This window comes from Nomia melanderi, unplaced genomic scaffold (genome assembly GCF_051020985.1).
Source record: "Nomia melanderi isolate GNS246 unplaced genomic scaffold, iyNomMela1 scaffold0205, whole genome shotgun sequence".
NCBI classification, from domain to species: Eukaryota; Metazoa; Arthropoda; class Insecta; order Hymenoptera; family Halictidae; genus Nomia; species Nomia melanderi.
In genome coordinates, this window is record NW_027475320.1 from 3,271 (window position 1) to 25,010 (window position 21,740).

Genomic DNA, 21,740 nt, shown 5'->3' on the forward strand with positions numbered 1-21,740 from the left:
CACATCGAGTTCGCTTCTCGGCCTTATGGCTAAGATCATTGTGTATTCGCATAACACACATCCAAATCGCTTGTCGGGCTTATAGATAAGATCAAGGTGAACTTGGTTAAGCCAAATCCAGGTCGCTGCTCGACCTTATGGCTAAGATAAAAGTGTACTCGCATAACACACAACTAGATCGCTACTCGGCCTTATGGCTAAGATCAATGTGTATTCGCATAACAAACATCCTAATCGCTCCTCTGTCTTATGCTTAAGATCAAAGTGTACTGGAATAACCCAAATCCAGATTACTGCACGTCCGTATGGCTAAGATCAATGCGCGTTCGCACAAGAATCAGCAGGAACTCTTCACGGGCTTATGAGTAAGATCAAAGTGTACTCGCAGAACAAACACCCAGAACGCTTCACGGGCTCATGGCTAAGACCAATGCGTACTCGCAGAACAAACATCCAGAACGCTTCACGGGCTTATGGCTGAGATTAAAGTGTACTCGAATAACCCAACTCCAGAGCGCTTCTCGGCATTATGGCTAAGATCAAAGTGTACTCGCATAACACACATTCAGATCGCTACACGGCCTTATGGCTAAGATCAAAGTGTACTCGCATAATAAACATCCAGATCGCTTGTCGGCATTATGGCTAAGATCAAAGTGTAAACGCATAACACACATCCACATCGCTTCTCGTCCTTATGGCTACGATCAAAGTGTACTCGCATAATTCACATGCAGGTCGCTTCGCGGACTTATGGCTACGATCAAAGTGTACTCACATAACACACATCCAGATCGCTTCCCGGCCTTATGGCACAGAACAAACTGTACTCGCATACCACATATCCAGATCGCTTCTCCGCCTTATGGAATAGATCAAAGGGGACTCGCATAACACACATCCAGATCGTTTCTTGGCCTCATGGCTAAGATCAAACTGTACTAGCAAAACACACATCCAGATCGCTTCTCGGCCTTATGTCTAAGGTCAAAGTGTACTCGAATAACCCAAATTCAGATCGATTTTCGGCCTCACGGCTATGGTCAAAGTGTACACTCATAACACACATCCAGATCACTTCTCGGCCTGATGGCTAAGGTCAGAGTGTACTCGCATAACACACGTCCAGATCGCTTCACAGCCTTATGGCTAGGATCAAAGTGCACTCGCATAGCACACATCCAGATCACTTCTCGGCCTTATGGCTAAGGTCAAAGTGTACTCGAATAACCCAAAGCCAGATCTCTTCTCGGCCTTATCTCGAAGATCAAAGTGTACACGAATAACCTAAAGTACGGTTAAGTACGGTCAGTACGGCTAAAATCAAAGAGTACTCGCATAAGACATATCCAGATCGCTTCCCGTCCATATGGCTAAGATCAGGTGTACTCGCATAACACACATCCAGATCGCTTCTCGGGCTTATGGCTAAGATCAAAGTGTACGCTCATAACGCACATCCAGATTGCTTCTCGGCCTTGTGTCTAAGATCAAAGTGTACCCGCATAACGCACATCCAGGTCGCTTCTTGGCCTTATGGCTAAGATCAAAGTGTACTCGCATAACAAACATCCAGAACGCTTCTCGCCCTTATGGCTAATATCAAAGTGTACTCGAATAACCCAAATTCAGATCGATTTTCGGCCTTATGGCTATGGTCAAAGTGTACACGCATAACACACATCCAGATCACTTCTCGGCCTGATGGGTAAGGTCAGAGTGTACTCGCATAACACACATCCAGATCGCTTCTCTGCCTTATGGCTAAGATTAAAGTGTCCTCGCATGGCACACATCGAGATCTCTTCTCGGCCTTATGGGTAAGATCAAAGTGTACACGAATGACCCAAATACAGATCGCATCTCGGCCTCATGGCTAAGATCAAAGTTTACCCGCATAACACACATCCAGATCGCATCTCGGCCTTATGGCTGAGATCAAAGTGTACTCTCATAACACACATCGAGTTCGCTTCTCGGCCTTATGGCCATTTATTTATCATTTCGTCTATATAACTATTAATGTTCTATCTATCTTACTCTGTTTATTTAACTACTTATTTATTTAGTTATTAACTCATTTAATTATATTCTTTTCCTGGTTTTTATTTATCTATTTACTTAACCATTTCAAACATACTGACTAACGATATATTTATCTGTTTAGTTACATATTTTTTTCTTTTTTCTTTCATTCTACTTACGTATTTATTTATTTATGTAAACATTTATTTATTTACATATTTATCTATGTACATATTTATTCATCTACATATTTATTTATTTACATATTTATTTACATATCTGTTTATTTTTTCTTTCTGAACTAACTACGAGATTTGGTAACGATTTCTTAATTAGTGATGTGACACTGGTTCTAATTATTCATCAATTTGGTACTCTTTCTTTTATTTTTCTTTAATTTTTTTATATTTCTGATTTTTTTATCCCAGTTTATTTATTTATCTATTTATTTATTTATTTATTATTTATTATTTATTTATTTATGTACTTGTTATTTATTTATTATGTATATTTGTTTATTTAATCTTTAATGTTTATTCTCGCTTATTTCTGTTTGGTTATTTATTTTATCTATTTATTTATTTATTTATTTATGTATATATATTTCTGTGCCTCTTCTTTTCTTGTTTATATTTATGTATGCTATGTATATTTGTTTATTTAATCTACGCTACTATTATTTATTTATTTATATAATTTATTCTAGTTTGGCTATTTATTCGATTAACTATCTACTTCCACTAGTATATACATATTCAGACTCTTGCTAGATTCATATAAATGCTAAGGTGTTTATGAGATAAGAGCCACCGCCGATTGAGATCTGAAAATAGCGACAGACGCTATAGAGTTATATCAACTATTTTGCCTTCGCCATAAAGGCGCTACTATGTATCCACTCCTAGCCAAACAATGTAAGGCTGGGGGAACATTCTTTGTGAATAAAGCGCTTTTTATCTGTTCTTATCAGCTTAATATCTGATACACTCCGCATCGCGGAGTCAGAAAATTAACGCGATTTTTGGATTCAGGCGGATCGCTAGGGCTCGCTCCACTTCCGCCGTGAGTCGGTCCGGCACTGCAGTGCCGCCAGAAACGGCTCAATTAGCGCTGCTAATTAGAGCTCTTATTTTTTTTCACCTGCTGGACCGACTCGGGACTCCAAAGAGTAAGCCCCTTAATATTCTGGCTCCGCGAAGTCCCGAAATCTCGGTAAATTCACCCGCCGCGGTACTACGCAACAGTGCGGGCCGAGTTGCGATCGGGCGTGTGCGCGGCAAGGTCTGTTCACGATCAGTGCTCGAGGTGTTGTGCGGTAAAGTGTGATAAAGTGCCTTCGCCACGGGACCGGATCAAGCCTGCGCGGGAGTACACCTGCGCCGCCCACCTGCGCGGGAGGATCACCCGCGCATCACCACCTGCGCCGCCCACCATCCTGCTTCCGTGGACAACCGAGGGAGAGGACGACCAGGGTCAACTGATGGTCTAAGAGGGTCCTAGGACAACCAGCCCTCTACTTGGACGCCAACAACCACCACAGGCCAACCCCATCAGCCCTGGTCTTCCTCTAAGTGGGTCACCCAACACCGCTACGACCCACCAGGACTTGGCCATCGGCAACCCCGACGGGAAGGACGGCTCGCCTGATCCACGTCTACCTCCGCTGGATCAGGAATCAGGAGCGAGGTGTTATTCCCCTCGGAGAGAGCTCCTGCATCGCTGGACTCCTGCGCCGAGTGAGTCTCTCTTCTCTTTCTATCCCCCCGGCAGTGAAGAGGGTAACGCAGCCGGTCTCCAGCCGTCTGCGGTGCTCGAATCATCGTCGGTAGTCCTCTACCTTACCCCTACGCGTCCACCCACTCCTCCGATCTCTCTCATCCGTTGAAGTGTATCAACGGACCGGGACGCGTGAGGTCCGAGTCGAGTGGCGCCTCCACTTCCTTCTTTTCCCTTCAGTCACCGCCCGCGTGGAGGCTGACTCCACTCACCCGTTAGTTAGTGCAGTCCTCGGTGGAGTGGGTGATTCTGTCGCTCTTCCTCCATCGAGATCGCTGCACTCCTCCGTAACCGTCACCTGTTAGTCTCCCTACCGACTGCCACGTCGGAGGCTGTCATTTTTCCAGGCAGTCTTCGACACCGGACTTAGTGCCGGCGGAGTCAGTAGGGTGTTAGCGCGTGGCGGTATTCCTTCTGTCGCTTTGGACTTAGTTTTCTCTTCTCTTCCTCTGTTATTCCCACTCTGTCTATCCTCCCCGTTTCGCCTCGCTGTGGCACTTAGAAATATTTGCCACAGCAACTCTGTCTCTTCTTCTGTCTCACTTAGCGTAGGACTTAGTCTTAAGAGCGATGCAGGACCGCGGTGATAGTGCGTCAGTCACCTCCTGCACTACCGAGGGGAGTAATAATCTCGCCCTGGTGACTCCCTTCCCGGCGGAGTTCCGATGCCCTGCCTGCTTCGGTGTCCCCGGGATCAGGATGAGTGGCGTGTACAAGTCCCACACGGATTTGACAAAGCACGCCCGGAAACATCATCCGGGCGTTGTATTGACGTACAAGTGTCGTGAGTGCAGCTTCACCGGCGATGGGAGGTATCCTATCAAGGTGGAGAGGCTGCACCGCGACTTTTTACACAAATCCGACCAACAGAACAATCCGTGTGGGACTTGTACAGTTCCCGTGACAGGTTCGACCGGTTCGAGCAACACCTCTCGTCGGGGGAGTTCCGCGTTATTCGCCTCCGTAGAACCGCGCGCTGTTGCGTTAGCTGCTGCCAATTTGGCGGCCCAGTCCCCGCCCCCGCAAACGACGTGCGCCGCGACGTAGCCGCCCACCCACACCCTTTCTACGACGAGGGATTCAACGGGGACGGCAATCACCACCTGCACGACGCGGCGCACAATGGCGGCAGCGGCAACAACAACGGCAACAGCTAAAACATCTGCAACTACGACGGGGACAACAACGAGGACTACGAGGACGACGACGAAGACGACGACAACGTGACCGGCGGCTAGGGGGGGGGGGGCAAAGCGCGGCCCTGAAGCCGGTCCAGCACTCCCACGCTAACCATCACCATTGGGCCGACTACCAGCGCCCGGCCCGCGGCCCCGACCCCTCGCCACACAACCAATCTACACCAAACCCAAGGGAACGCTACCGGTCAATAAGAGCGGCAGCCCGCTGCGGCGATCGGGGTCGACTGCTCCTATGACATCGCCGCCGGCTGCAAGGGCGCCTGCTACCGGGAGGGGCTCCGATCCCTCAGCCGCTACCACAACGAGGCTCACCCCACCGGGCAGAAGAACGGCCCCCGCTACCAGGGGGTCGACTGGCACCCCTCCAGCGAGGACCCCACCCGTCAAGACCCCGCCCACCACCACCCAAGGGCGGGTGACACGGGGTACGAGGGGTGCCAGCGCCCCGGTGGAGGTGGGCAGAAGAACCACCACCACCACACGGGGGACGGAAGCGGCTCCGACCGGAGCCAGAAGAACGCCCCCGAGATTAGGAGGGACACCCACCGCCCAAACTCCATCTCCAAGAGCGGTGGCTCAAGGGAAGGGTCCCTCCAGCGGCCCATCACCACCTCGGGCCGCTCAAAGGAAACCCTCGGGGGTAAGGACAGCGGCTTCGCCATCATACGCCGCCGTCACAGCGGGCACCCCTTCCCACACGTCACCTCCCTCGCCGATAGACGTCGCGCCGGAAAGGGGGCTGCGTACAGCAACCAGGGCCACCCCTACACCGCCCGGGCCATCACCACCACCACCAAGACGCAGCCCCCCACCGAGGAAGCACCGTAGCCCCAGGACGCCGCCGACCATCCGATAATGACCCCCCTGCCTATTGTAGGAGGAGCGATGGTAGCCAGGCCGCTACCACCATCTCCAGCGGCCCCGCTCCTCCCACCCATCGAAGAGGTGGAGGTGCCACAGCCGGCCGGGGCAGCCGCAACCCCGGAATCATCACCGGAGCCGTGGCGAATCGCCGCTGGATCCCGCCGACGCCACCACCGCGGGATCCTGTTGTCGAGCTCGTCGTCCGAAGAGGAGGCGCAGCCGCTGCCGCCAGAGAAGAGGACGACGACGCCTCCTCTACCACCGCGAGAAAAGTCCCCCGCCCGGCCGCCACCGGGCAGCAGCAGCAGCAGCAACAACAACAACAGCGCCGCGCACAATAACGCGCATCGGCCTGGAGCAGGGTGCTCCGGGGCGCCCTCGGTGAGTAGCGTAACATCGTTTAGCCTTTCGCTACTCCCGAGTGTCCCACGTAGTGCCCCCGGCTCCCTTTTTACTTTGCGGGAAGGGGTAGTTTTAAATCGCGCGGGTAGGAATAATCGGAGGCCCGTCACCGTTGATGTAACCGTGAGGGGTGCTCCTGCCTCCGCGACGGAGGCGATCGCACCTGCGAGAAGTCGCAGAACGACCGCACCCTCGCGTGCCTCGGGACCTCGTGAGCCCAGGCGTCCTGCGGCATCCGGGCATTCCTCTCGAAGAAGGGGCGCCATCCGGCCTTTGGTTGGGGAAGCGTTTCCTTCGGAGAAAGAGTTGCTGATCGGCATTGCGCAGAACGCTGGCTCCCTGGAGCAGCTGGAGGATGTTGCGAGGGAAATCGCAGCATACCTGCAGGGCTTCAGAGTCGGGGGACCGACCACGAGAGGAGGCGGGACGGATAGGCCCCAACGGCTTGCGAGAGCTAGGGGCGTGTCGGGCGACCAAGCGGCTCGCGGTTCGAACGGTCACCGCGATCGTCCTGTGTTGGCAGGTGGACCAACGCGGGGAGACCAGGTAAGGGAGGCTACGCGGATACAACGGCTCTTCAGGCAGAACCGCCGGCGTGCTGTTCAGGAGGTGCTCATGGGCCCGTCCTTGCACTGCAAAGTGCCTAAGGACAGGGTACATGAGTACTTTCTCAACATGTACTTACCGGCGGGGAACCTGGGAGCTAGGCCTCCCCCGCCTTCCATCGAGGCTCCAGACGAGGCCAGCAATGTGGCCTTGGTGAAGCTCTTAAAAATGAGTGAGGTAGATCGTCGGATCAGGCGTATGACAAACTCTGCGCCCGGTCCCGACGGTCTAACTTACAATGATCTAAAAAGGGCAGATCCGGGGTCACATTTGCTGACCTCATTGTTCAATTTGTGTCTTCGTCTGGAGTCGGTCCCCTCGTGTTGGAAAATTTCCAACACTGTGCTTGTGCACAAAAAGGGCGATAGCCACGACCTGTCAAAACTGGCGACCGCTGGCCATATCTGACACGACCCCGAAGCTCTCCGCCGCTGTTCTGGCTGACCGTCTCGTCGCGTGGTCGGTCCAGAACAAGCGCCTAAGTCCCGCGCAAAAGGGCTTCTTGCCGTACGAGGGGTGTTATGAACATAACTTCGTGCTGCAGGGGGCCCTTACAGACGCTCGCAGGTGGCGGCGTCAGGCAGTGGTGGCGTGGTTGGACCTGGCGAACGCGTTCGGCTCGGTCCCCCACGCCTCCATCTACCAATCCTTCGTGGAGGCCGGGGTTCCCTCTACTCTTCAGAATATTCTGAAGAGTATGTACCACGGTTGCACCACACGGGTGCTGAAAGCCGACGGGTTTACCGACCCCGTTCCGATCCTCTCCGGGGTGCGCCAGGGCTGTCTGATGAGCCCTGTGGCGTTTAACCTCGCCCTGGAACCGGTGCTGCGCGCAGCTACCACCCGAGCTCGAATCCCTTCCCCACGTCCTTTGCCACTGTCGTCTGCATTCGGCGGCCTGGCAACTTCGCCACGATGCGGTGGTTTCCCGCATCGCTAAGGCCTGCCGGCTCCCAGGGGAATTAAGGGTTAACCGGACGGTCGAGGGCATCGACGGGGATCTGGGGGCTCTTAGGCCTGACATCGTTGTCAGGCACGAGCCCTCAAGGAGCATCGTCATCGTCGATGTTACCGTGCCCTTCGAGAACGAATATATTTCATTCGAGGAGGCCAGGGCGCGAAAGATACAGAAGTAAAAGCCCCTGGCCGACGTTCTCGGAGGGCGCGGTTATCGGGTGGCGGTCTCCGCGATCGTCGTCGGTGCTCTCGGCTCCTGGGATCCGGCCAATGAGTCGGTGTTGAAGATTTTGCGTATCGGTAATCGGTACGCATCTCTGATGCGCCGGCTCATTGTGTCGGATATTGTCCGGTGGAGCCGGGATATCTACGTGGAGCACGTCTCGGGAGTTCGCCAGTATCGCGAGGCCCTCACTGAGGATGTCCCGGCCCCTGATCCAGGCCGACCCATTTAAGAACTGCGGGGGTCAACTCCCCCGACTTAGGTAGAGGAGCAGCAGGCGGAGGCAGCGATAGGGTAAGTACAAAAGTTGATACCTAACCATTAACCAAGTGTCTGTGCGCTATATTTTATTATTTTAATAACTATGGAATTTTAACTAACAACCTATACTTATGCACTTTGCTTTTAATATTTTCAACTATCCCTCTTAATCTTCTGTTTTATTTATCGACTTTTGACATTACTTAACCGCTTTTTATCAATCTTTAGTTTTCTTATTTTACTAGTGATGGGACACTGGTTCTTTTTAATCTATCAACTTTCGTACTCTTTCTATTCATTTCATATTATGGCACAGTTATCCTTCCACAGCTGTAACAGCCAGGTGTTTGCCAATTTATTTATCTATTTATTATTATTTACTTATTTATTGTTTTAACTATTTACATATTTATTTATCCACCTATTTGTCCATTGTTTTAGCTATTTATATATTTCTTTATTTATGTATTTATTTATTTATTTATTTATTTGTCTATTTATTTAACTATCCATTTATTTATTTATTTATTTATTTATTTATGTATTTGTCTATTTATTTAACTTTCTATTTATTTATTTATTTATTTATTTATTTATTTGTCTATTTATTTAACTATATATCTATTTATTCATTTATTCATTTATTCATTTATTCATTTATTCATTTATTCATTTATTCATTTATTCATTTATTCATTTATTCATTTATTCATTTATTCATTTATTCATTTATTCATTTATTCATTTATTCATTTATTCATTTATTCATTTATTCATTTATTCATTTATTCATTTATTCATTTATTCATTTATTCATTTATTCATTTATTCATTTATTCATTTATTCATTTATTCATTTATTCATTTATTCATTTATTCATTTATTCATTTATTCATTTATTCATTTATTCATTTATTCATTTATTCATTTATTCATTTATTCATTTATTCATTTATTCATTTATTCATTTATTCATTTATTCATTTATTCATTTATTCATTTATTCATTTATTCATTTATTCATTTATTCATTTATTCATTTATTCATTTATTCATTTATTCATTTATTCATTTATTCATTTATTCATTTATTCATTTATTCATTTATTCATTTATTCATTTATTCATTTATTCATTTAGTCATTTAGTCATTTAGTCATTTAGTCATTTAGTCATTTATTCATTTATTCATTTATTCATTTATTCATTTATTCATTTATTCATTTATTCATTTATTCATTTATTGATTTATTTATTTATTCATTTATTTATTTATTCATTTACTTATGTATTTATTTATTTATTTATTTATTTATTTATGTTATTTCTATTGTATTCGCTAATCTTAATCTATATGTATCTATTTATTTATTTATTATTTTAACGTATTCTTTTATTTTAATTTATGTTTATTTGCCTACTCAGCTATCTACTTGTATGTATCTATATGCGATATAGCCAAGGCCGCAACTAGGCGGTTCTAGATAACTTTTATCATAACTAAAATTAATATATTAATTAGCCATCGCCATAAAGGCGCTACTATGTATCCACCCCGGCCGAAGCATGTAAGGCCGGGGGAACATGTTCTGAAATAAACGCCTTATAACACACATACAGATCGCTTCTCGGCCTTATGGCTAAGATCAAAGTGTACTCGCATAACACACATCCAGATCGCTTCACTGGTTTATGGCTAAGGTCAAAGTATACTCGCATAAAACAAATCCAGATCGGTTCTCGGCTGTATGGCTAAGATCAAAGTGTAATCGCATAACACACATCCAGATCCCTTCTCAGCCTTATGGGTAAGATCAAAGTGTACTCACATGACACACATCCAGATCGCTTCTCGGCCTTATGGAAAAGATCAAAGTGTAGTCGATTAACCCATATCCAAATCGCTGCTCGGCCTTATGGGTAAGATCAAAGTGTACTCACATGACACACATCCAGATCGCTTCTCGGCCTTATAGAAAAGATCAAAGGGTAGTCGATTAACCCATATCCAAATCGCTGCTCTGCCTTATGGGTAAGATCAAAGTGTACTCGCATAACACACCTGCAGATCACTTCTCGGCCTTATGACTAAGAACAAAGTGTACTCGCATAACACACATTCACATCGCTTCTCGGCCTTATGGCTAAGTACAAAGTGTACTCGCATAACAGACATCCAGATCGCTTCACTGGTTTATGGCTAAGGTCAAAGTATACTCGCATAACACATATCTAGATCCTTTCTCGGCCGTATGGCTAAGATCAAAGTGTAATCGCATAACACACATCCAGATCGCTTCTCGGCCTTATGGGTAAGATCAAAGTGTACTCACACGACAAACATCCAGATCGATTCTCGGCCTTACGGATAAGATCAGATTGTACTCGCATAACAAACATCCATATCGATTCTCGGCCTCATGCCTAAGATCAAAGTATACTCGCATGACACACATCCAGATCGCTTCTCGGCCGTATGGCTAAGATAAGAGCGTACTAGCATAACACACATCCAGATCACTTCTCGCCCTTATGGCTAACATCAAACTGTACTCGCATAACACACATCCAGATCGCTGCTCCGCCTTATGGCTAAGATCAAAGTGTACTCGCATAACCCTAATCCAGGACGCTTCTCGGCCTTATGGCTAAGGTAATAGTGTACTCGAATAACACACATACAGAACGCTTCACGGGCTTATGGCTAAGATCAAAGTGTACTCGCATAACAAACATCCAGAACGCTTTACGGGCTTATGGCTAAGATCAAAGTGTACGCGAATAACCCAAATCCAGATCGCTTCTAGGCCATATGGCAAAGATCAAAGTGTACTCGATTACCCCAAATCCAGATCGCTTCTCGGCATTATGGCTAAGGTAATAGTGTACTGGAATAACACACATACAGAACGCTTCACGGGCTTATGGCTAAGATCAAAGTTTACCCGAATAACCCGAATCCACATCGCTTCTCGGCCTTATAACTAAGATGAAAGTGTACACGCATAAAACGCATCCAGATCGCTTCTCGGCCTTATGGCTAAGAGCAAAGTGTATTCGCATAACACACATCCAGAACGCTTCTGGGCCTTATGGCCAAGATCAAAGTGTACACGAATAACCCTAATCCAGATCGCTGCTCGGCCGTATGGCTAAGATCAGAGTGTACTCGCATAACACACATGCAGAACGCTTCTCGGCATTACGGCTAAGATCAAATTGTACACGAATAACTCAAATGCAGATCTCTGCTCGACGGTATGGCTAAGATCAAGTGCACCCGCATAACCCAAATCCAGATCGCTTCTCGGCCTTATGGCTAAGATGAAAGTTTCCTCACATAATCCATATCCAGATTGCTTCTCGGCGTTAAGGCTAAGAGCAAAGTGTTTTCGCATAACACTAATCCAGATCGCTTACCGGCCTTATGGCTAACATCACTGTGTACTCGAATAACCCAAATACAGATCGCTTCTCGGCCTTATGGCTAAGATCAAAGTGTACTCTCATTACACACATCCAGATCGCCTCTCATAAAAAGAATACCACTAATAAAACTATGAAAACAATATACGATTATATAAAACTATTTAAAGCTATGGAAATCTATTATAACCATATTTTAATTATATAAAACTACATAAAACAATATCAATCTATATAAAACTATATAAAACTCTATAAAACTAAAATAAAACTATATAAATCGATTAACTTATATAAAACAGTATAAAACAACATAAATCAATGTAAAGCAGTATAAAACTATATAAAACTGTAAAAACCTATATAAAACGTTATAAAGCCATATAAAACTATATGGAACCAATAGAAATGTATAAACAAAAATACAAAAATATAAAACTATATAAAATTATTTAAAACTACATAGAACTATATAAAACTATATAAAACAATATAAAACTATATTAAACTATATAAAACTATACAAAACTATATAAAATTATATAGAGTTATATAAAACTATATAAAGCTTTGTAAAACTAATAAAAGTATATAAAAGTATGTAAAGCTATGTAAATCTATATAAAACTATATGAAACTGTATAAAACTATATCAAACTAATGAAACTAATAAAACTATAAGAAACTATATATATCTATATGAAACTATATAAAACTATGGAAAACTAACAAAACTGTATAAAACATTATAAAACTATGTAAAACTCTATAAAACTGTATAAAACTATAGAAATCCATATAAAACTAATAAATCTATATAAAACTAAGTAAAATTCTATAAAACTACATAAAACTACATAAAATTAATAAATCTATATACAACTATATGAATGTATATAAAACTATATAAAACTATCTAAAACTAATAAAACTATATGAAACTATCTAAAACTATATAAAACTATGTAAATCTACATAAAACTAAGGAAAATTATATAAAACTATATAAAAATATATAAAACGATACAAAACTATATAAAACTATATAAAACTATATAAAACTATATATAACTATACAAAACTATATGAAATTACTAAAACTATATAAAACTATATAAAACGATATAAAACTGTATAAAACTATGTAAAACTACATAAAACTAAATAAAACTATATAAAACGATGTAAAACGATATAGAACTATATAAAAGCATATGAAACAATGAAATTCTATTAAAACTATATACAACTATATAAAACTATATAGAACTATATAAAGCTATATAAAACTATGTAAAACTGTATAACTCTATATAAAACTATATATACCTATATAAAACTAAGAAAACAATATGAAACCTTATAAAACTAAATAAAACTATATAAGCCTTATTAGCCATAAGGGCTAGAAGCGATCTGTATGTGCGTTATACGAGTACGCTTTGATCTTAGCCACAAGGCCGAGTAGCGATCTGGATTTGGGTTATTCGGGTACACTTTGATCGTAGCCATAAGGCCTAGAAGCGATCTGGATTTGGGTTATGCGAGTACAATTTGATCTTAGCCATAAGGTCAAAAATCGATCTGGATGTCGGTTATTCGAGTACACTTTGATCTTAGCGATAAGGCCGAGAAGCGACCTGGATTTGGGTTATTCGTGTACACATTGATCTTAGCCATACAGCCGACAAGCGATCTGGATGTGTGTCATGCGAGTAGACTTTCATCTTAGGCATAAGGCCGAGTAGCGAACTGGATTTGGGTTATGCGAGTACACTTTGATCTTAGCCATAAGGCCGAGAAGCTAACTGGATACGGTTTTTTCGAGTACACTTTGATCTTAGCCATAAGGCCGAGAAGCGATCTGGAGATGTGTCATGCGAGTACACTTTGATCTTAGCTATGAGGCCTAGAAGCGATCTGGATTTGGGTTATTCGACTACAGTTTGATCTGAGCCATAAGACGGTGAAGCGACCTGGACGTGTGATATGCGAGTACACTTTGATCCTAGCCACAATGCCGAGAAGCGATCTGGATGTGTGCTATGCGAGTACACTTTGATCTTGGTCATATGGCCGAGAAGCGATCTGGATGTGTGTTATGCGAGTACACTTTGATCTTAGCCATGAGGCCGCGAAGCGATCTGGATGTTTGTTATGCCAGTACACTTTGATCTTAGCTATAAGTCCGAGAAGCGTTCTGGATTTGGGTTAGTCGAGTACACTTTGACCTTAGCCATGCGGCCGAGCAGCGATCTGGATATGGGTTATTCGTGTACACTTTGATCTTAGCCTTAAGGCCGAGGAGCGATCTGGATTTGGGTTATTCAAGTACACTTTGAGCTGAGACGTTAGGCCGGGAAGCGATCTGGATGTGTGTTATGCGAGTACACTTTGATGATAGCCATAAGGCCGAGAAGCCGTCTGGATATGTGTTAAGCGAGTACACTTTGATCTTAGCCTTAAGGCCGAGAAGCGATCTGGATGTGTGTTATGCGATTAAACTTCGATCTTTGCCATAATGCCGAGCGGCGATCTGGATCCGTGTTATGCGAGCACACGTAGATATTAAACATAATGCCGAGAAGCGATCTGGAACTGTGTTTTGCGAGTTTTCTATAATTTTATACAGTTTTATACAGTATTGTATAGTATATTATAGTTCTATGTTATTTTATACAGTTTTAAGTAGTATTATACATGTTTCTATAGTATTATGTTGTTTTACGCCGTTTTACATTGTTTTGTATTCCTTTTTATTGTATTTCACCTTTTACATTGTGCTATGCAGTTATATATAGTATTGTGAAGTTTTGTGTGGTTTTATATAGTTTTATACAGTTTTATATAGTTTTATGTAGTTTTATATAGTTTTAGTAGTTTCATATACTTTGGTATATTTCCATGTAGTTTTATTAGTTTTACATAGTTTTATATAGTTTTATATAGTTTTATACAGTTTTATGTAGTTTAATATAGTTTCATTAGTTTTACATAGTTTTATATAGATTTATATAGTTTTATATAGTTTTATATAGTTTTTTATAGTTTTATATAGTTTAATACAGGTTTATAGAGTTTTACATAGTTTTATTAGTTTCACATAGTTTTATATATTTTTATATCGTTTTTTATATTTTTATATAGTTTTGTATAGTTTTCCTTAGTTTTATGTAGATTTACACAGTTCTATACAGTTTTACATAGTTTTATATAGTTTTATATAGTTTTATATAGTCTTGTATAGTTTTATATAGTTTTATGTAGTTTCATATACTTTTACATAGTTTTATATAGCTTTATATAGTTTTAGATAGTTTTATATAGTTTTATATAGTTTTATATAGTTTTATACAGTTTTATATCGTTTTATATAGTTTTATATAGTTTTAGTAATTTTATATAGTTTTGTATAGTTTTATGTAGTTTTATATAGTTTTATATGGTTGTGTTAGTTTTATATAGTTTTAAATAGTTTTATATAGTTTTGTTAGTTTTATATAGTTTTATACCGTTTTATACAGTTTTATATTGTTTTTTATAGTGTTATATAGTTTTATAGAGTTTTATGTAGTTTTACATAATTTTATTAGCTTTATATATGCATATATGCATGCATTGTCGGTAGGAGGCCCTGGCCCATGAATCTGGGCAGCGGGAACGACCTCGGACCACCAGGGGCCGAGAAAATTACAGATTTTCGGTATCCGTCACCCAAAGTCATGTAAAAATCCAGCATGTATATGGTGCTTTCTCGGGTGCTATAACAGATAGCGCGATAAATTAAAGTGCATTGCCTGCAGGAGGCCCTGGCGCATGAATCTGTGCAGCGGGAAAGACCTCGGACCACCAGGGCCCGAGAAAACCACCGACACATGGGGCCGGACTGTCAGGATCCGGGTAAAATCAAATATATATCTGGTGGTATCTCGGGTACTATTAGAGATTGCGCAATAAACCAAAGTGCATTGTCTGCAGGGGGCCCTGGCGCATGAATCTGTGCAGCAGGAACGAACTTAGACAACCAGGGCCCGAGAAAACCACCGACTCATGGGGCCGGACTGTCAGGGTCAGGGTAAAATCCAATATATATTTGGTGATATCTCGGGTGCTATTAGAGATAGCGCAATAAACCAAAGTGAATTATCTGCAGGAGACCCTGGCGCATGAATCTGTGCAGTGGGAACGACCTCGGATCACCAGGGTCCGAGAAAATCACCGTCTCATGGGGCCGGACTGTCATGGTCAGGGAAAAATCCAGGATGTATCTGATGATATCTCGGGTGCTATTAGAGAAAGCGCGATATATCAAAGTGCATTGTCTGCAGGAGGCCCTGGCGCATGAATCTGTGCAGCGGGAACGACCTCGGACCACCAGGGGCCGAGAAAACCACCGTCTCATGGGGCCGGACTGTCAGGGTAAGGGAAAAATCCAATATATATCTGGTGATATCTCGGGTGCTATTAGATATAGCGCAGTAAATCAAAGTGCATAGTCTGTAGGAGGCACTGGCGAATCAATCTGTGCAGCAGGAACGACCTCGGACCACCAGGGGCCACGAAAATTGCAGATATTCGGAATCCGTCATCCAAGGTCATGTAAAAATCCAGCATATATCTGGTGATATCTCGGGTGCAATTACAGATAGCGCAATAAACCAAAGTGAATTATCTGCATGGGGCCCTGGCGCATGAGTCTGTGCAGCGGGAACGACCTCGGTCCACCAGGGGCCGAGAAAATTACAGATATTCGGAATCCGTCAACCAAGGTCATGTGAAAATCCAGCGTATATCTGGTGATATCTCGGGTGGTATTAGAGATAGCGCAATAAATCAACGTGCATTGTCTGGAGGAGGCCCTCGCGCATGAATGGGTGCAGCGGGATCGACCTCGGACCACCAGGGGTCGAGAAAACCACCGACGCATGGGGCCGGACACCCAAGGTCATGTAAAAATCCAGCATATATCTGGTGATATCTCGGGTGCTATTAGAGATAGAGCAATAAACAAAAGTGCATTGTCCGTAGGAGGCCCTTGCGCATGAATCTGTGCAGCGGGAACGAACTTAGACAACCAGGGCCCGCGAAAACCACCGACTCATGGGGCCGGACTGTCAGGGTCAGGGTAAAATCCAATATATATCTGGTGTTATCTCGGGTGTTATTAGAGATAACGCAATAAACCAAAGTGCATTGTCCGTAGGTGGACCTTGCGCATGAATCTGTGCAGCAGGAACGACCTCGGACCACCAGGGGCCGAGAAAATTACAGATTTCCTGTATCCGTCACCCAAGGTCATGTAAAAATCCAGCATATATCTGTTGATATCTCGGGTGCTAGTAGAGATAGAGCAATAAATCAAATTGCATTGTCTGCAGGAGGCCCTGGCGCATGAATCTGTGCAGCAGGATCGACCTCGGACCACCAGGGACCGAGAAAACCACCGACATATGGTGCCGGACACTCAGGGTCAGTGCAAAATCCAATATATACCTGGTGATATCTCGGGTGCTATTACAGATAGCGCAATAAATCAAAGTGCATTGTCCGTATGAGGCCCTAGCGCATGAATCTGGGCAGCAGGAACGGCCTCGGAAAACCAGGGGCCGAGAAAATTACAGATGTTCGGTATCCGTCACCCAAGGTCATGTAAAAATCCAGCATATATCTGGTGATATCGCGGGTGCAATTACAGATAGCGGAATAAACCAAAGTGAATTATCTGCATGGGGCCCTGGCGCATGAACCTGTGCAGCAGGAACGACCTCGCACCACCAGGAGCAGAGAAAACCACCGTCTCATGGGGCCGGACACTCAGGGTCGGGGAAAAATCCAATATATATCTGGTGATATCTCGTGTGCTCTTACAGATAGCGCACTAAACCAAAGAGAATTATCTGCATGGGGACCTGGTGCATGAATCTGTGCAGCGGGAACGACCTCGGACCACCAGGTGCCGAGAAAACCACCGCCTCATGGGGCCGGACACTGAGGGACAGGGGAAAATCCAATATACATCTGGTGATATCTCGGGTGCTATTACAGATAGCGCAATAAATCAGAGTGCATTGTCTGCAGGAAGACCTGGCGCATGATTCTGTGCAGCGGGAGCGACCTCGGACCACCAGGGGCCGAGAAAATGACCGTCTCATGGGGCCGGAACGTCAGGGTCGGGGAAAAATCCAGTATATACCTGGTGATATTTCGGGCGCTATTAGAGACAGCGCAATAAACCAAAGTGCATTGTCTGCAGGAGGCCCTGGCCCATGAATCTGTGCAGCGGGAACGACCTCGGACCACCAGGGGCCGAGAAAACCACCGTCTGATGGGGCCGTACTGTTAGGGTCAGGGAAAAAACCAATATATATCTGGTGGTATCTCGGGTGCTATTAGAGACAGCGCAATAAACCAAAGTGAATTATCTGCAGGAGGCCCTGGCGCATGAATCTGTGCAGCGGGAACGACCTCGGGCCACCAGGTGCCGAGAAAAGAACCGTCTCATGGGGCAGGACACTCAGGGTCAGGGAAAAATCCAATACATATCTAGTGATATCTCGGGTGCTATTACAGATAGCGCGATGAATCAAAGTGCATTGTCTGCAAGAGGCCCTGGCGCATGAATCTGTGTAGCAGGAGCGACCTCGAATCACCAGGGGCCGAGAAAACGTCCGCCACATGGGGCCGGACACCCAAGGTCATGTAAAAATCCAGGATGTATCTGATGATATCTCGGGTGCTATTAGAGAAAGCGCAATAAACCATAGTGAATTATCTGCAGGAGGCCCTGGCGCATAAATCTGTGCAGCGGGAACGACCTCGGACAACCAGCGGCCTAGAAAACCACCGTCTCATGGGGCCGGACACTCAGGGTAAGGGAAAAATCCAATATATATCTGGTGATATCTCGGGCACTATTACAGATAGCGCGATAAATCGAAGTGCATTGTCTGCAGGAGGCCCTGGTGCATGAACCTGTGCAGCAGGATCGAGATCGCACAACCAGGGACCGAGAAAACCACCGTCTCATTGGGCCGGACACTCAGGGTCAGGGGAAAATTCAATATATATCTGGTGATATCTCGGGTGCTATTACAGATAGCGCAATAAATCAAAGAGCATTGTCTGTAGGAGGCCCTGGCGCATGAATCTGTGCAGCGGGATCGACCTCGGACCAGCAGGGGCCGAGTAAACCACTGACACAATGGGCCGGACTGTCAGCGTCAGGGAAAGATCCAATATATATCTGGTGATATCTCGGGTGCTATTAGAAATAGTGCAATAAATCAAAGTGAATTATCTGCAGCAGGCCCTGGCGCATGAATCTGTGCAGCGAGAACAACCTCGGTCCACCAGGGTCCGAGAAAACCACCGTCTCATGGGGCCGGACACTCAGGGTCAGTGGAAAATTCAATATATATCTGGTGATATCTCGGGTGATATTACAGATAGCGCAATAAACCAAAGTGAATTGTCTGCAGGTGGACCTGGCGCATGAACCTGTGCAGCAGGATCGAGATCGGACAACCAGGGACCGAGAAAACCACCGTCTCATGGGGCCGGACACTCAGGGTCAGGGGAAAATTCAATATATATCTGGTGATATCTCGGGTGCTCTTACAGGTAGCGAACTAAACCAAAGTGAATTATCTGCAGGGAGCCATGGCGCATGAATCTGTGCAGCGGGAACGACCTCGGAACACCAGGGGCCGAGAAAACCACCGTCTCATGGGGCCGTACTGTTAGGGTCGGGGAAAAATCCAATATATATCTGGCGGTATCTAGGGTGCTATTAGAGACAGCGCAATAAACCAAAGTGCATTGTCTGCAGGAGGCCCTGGCGCATGAATCTGTGCAGCGGGACGACCTCGGACCACCAGGGCCCGAGAAAACCACCGACACATGGGGCCGGACTGTCAGGGTCCGGGTAAAATCAAATATATATCTGGTGGTATCTCGGGTACTATTAGAGATTGCGCAATAAACCAAAGTGCATTGTCTGCAGGGGGCCCTGGCGCATGAATCTGTGCAGCAGGAACGACCTCGGACCACCAGGGGCCGAGAAAATTACAGCTTTTAGGTATCCGTCGCCCAAGGTCATGTAAAAATCCGGCATATATCTGGTGATATCTCGGGTGCTATTACCGATAGCGCAATAAATCAAAGTGCATTGTCTGTAGGAGGCCCTGGCGCATGAATCTGTGCAGCGGGATCGACCTCGGACCAGCAGGGGCAGAGTAATCCACTGACACAATGGGCCGGACTGTCAGGGTCAGGGAAAGATCCAATATATATCTGGTGATATCTCGGGTGCTATTAGAGATAGCGCGATAAAACAAAGTGCATTGTCTGTAGGAGGCCCTGGCGCATGAATCTGTGCAGCGGGAACGACCTCGGACCACTAGGGGCCGAGAAAACCACCGTCTGATGGGGCCGTACTGTTAGGGTCAGGGAAAAAACCAATATATATCTGGTGGTATCTCGTGTGCTATTAGAGACAGCGCAATAAACCAAAGTGAATTATCTGCAGGAGGCCCTGGCGCATGAATCTGTGCAGCGGGAACGACCTCGGGCCACCAGGTGCCGAGAAAAGAACCGTCTCATGGGGCAGGACACTCAGGGTCAGGGAAAAATCCAATACATATCTGGTGATATCTCGGGTACTATTACAGATAGCGCGATGAATCAAAGTGCATTGTCTGCAAGAGGCCCTGGCGCATGAATCTGTGTAGCAGGAGCGACCTCGAATCACCAGGGGCCGAGAAAACGTCCGCCACATGGGGCCGGACACCCAAGGTCATGTAAAAATCCAGGATGTATCTGATGTTATCTCGGGTGCTATTAGAGAAAGCGCAATAAACCATAGTGAATTATCTGCAGGAGGCCCTGGCGCATAAATCTGTGCAGCGGGAACGACCTCGGACAACCAGCGGCCTAGAAAACCACCGTCTCATGGGGCCGGACACTCAGGGTAAGGGAAAAATCCAATATATATCTGGTGATATCTCGGGTGCTATTAGAAATAGTGCAATAAATCAAAGTGAATTATCTGCAGCAGGCCCTGGCGCATGAATCTGTGCAGCGAGAACAACCTCGGTCCACCAGGGTCCGAGAAAACCACCGTCTCATGGGGCCGGGCACTCAGGGTCAGTGGAAAATTCAATATATATCTGGTGATATCTCGGGTGATATTACAGATAGCGCAATAAACCAAAGTGAATTGTCTGCAGGTGGACCTGGCGCATGAACCTGTGCAGCAGGATCGAGATCGGAACACCAGGGGCCGAGAAAACCACCGTCTCATGGGGCCGTACTGTTAGGGTCGGGGAAAAATCCAATATATATCTGGCGGTATCTAGGGTGCTATTAGAGACAGCGCAATAAACCAAAGTGCATTGTCTGCAGGAGGCCCTGGCGCATGAATCTGTGCAGCGGGAACGACCTCGGACCACCAGGGCCCGAGAAAACCACCGACACATGGGGCCGGACTGTCAGGGTCCGGGTAAAATCAAATATATATCTGGTGGTATCTCGGGTACTATTAGAGATTTCGCAATAAACCAAAGTGCATTGTCTGCAGGGGGCGCTGGCGCATGAATCTGTGCAGCAGGAACGAACTTAGACAACCAGGGCCCGAGAAAGCCACCGACTCATGGGGCCGGACTGTCAGGGTCAGGGTAAAATCCAATATATATTTGGTGATATCTCGGGTGCTATTAGAGATAGCGCAATAAACCAAAGTGACTTATCTGCATGGGGCCCTGGCGCATGAGTCTGTGCAGCGGGAACGACCTCGGTCCACCAGGGGCAGAGAAAACCACCGTCTCATGGGGCCGGACACTCAGGGTCGGGGAAAAATCCAATATATATCTGGTGATATCTCGTGTGCTCTTACAGATAGCGCACTAAACCAAAGTGAATTATCTGCATGGGGCCGTGGTGCATGAATCTGTGCAGCGGGAACGACCTCGGACCACCAGGTGCCGAGAAAACCACCGTCTCA

General features: G+C 45.3%; 1 pseudogene; it reads left to right on the plus strand.

The window, feature by feature from the left end:
- The first annotated feature begins 2,953 nt into the window (after nucleotides 1–2,953).
- Nucleotides 2,954–3,134, plus strand: LOC143175820 (U2 spliceosomal RNA; annotated as a pseudogene).
- The last annotated feature ends 18,606 nt before the right edge of the window (nucleotides 3,135–21,740 follow it).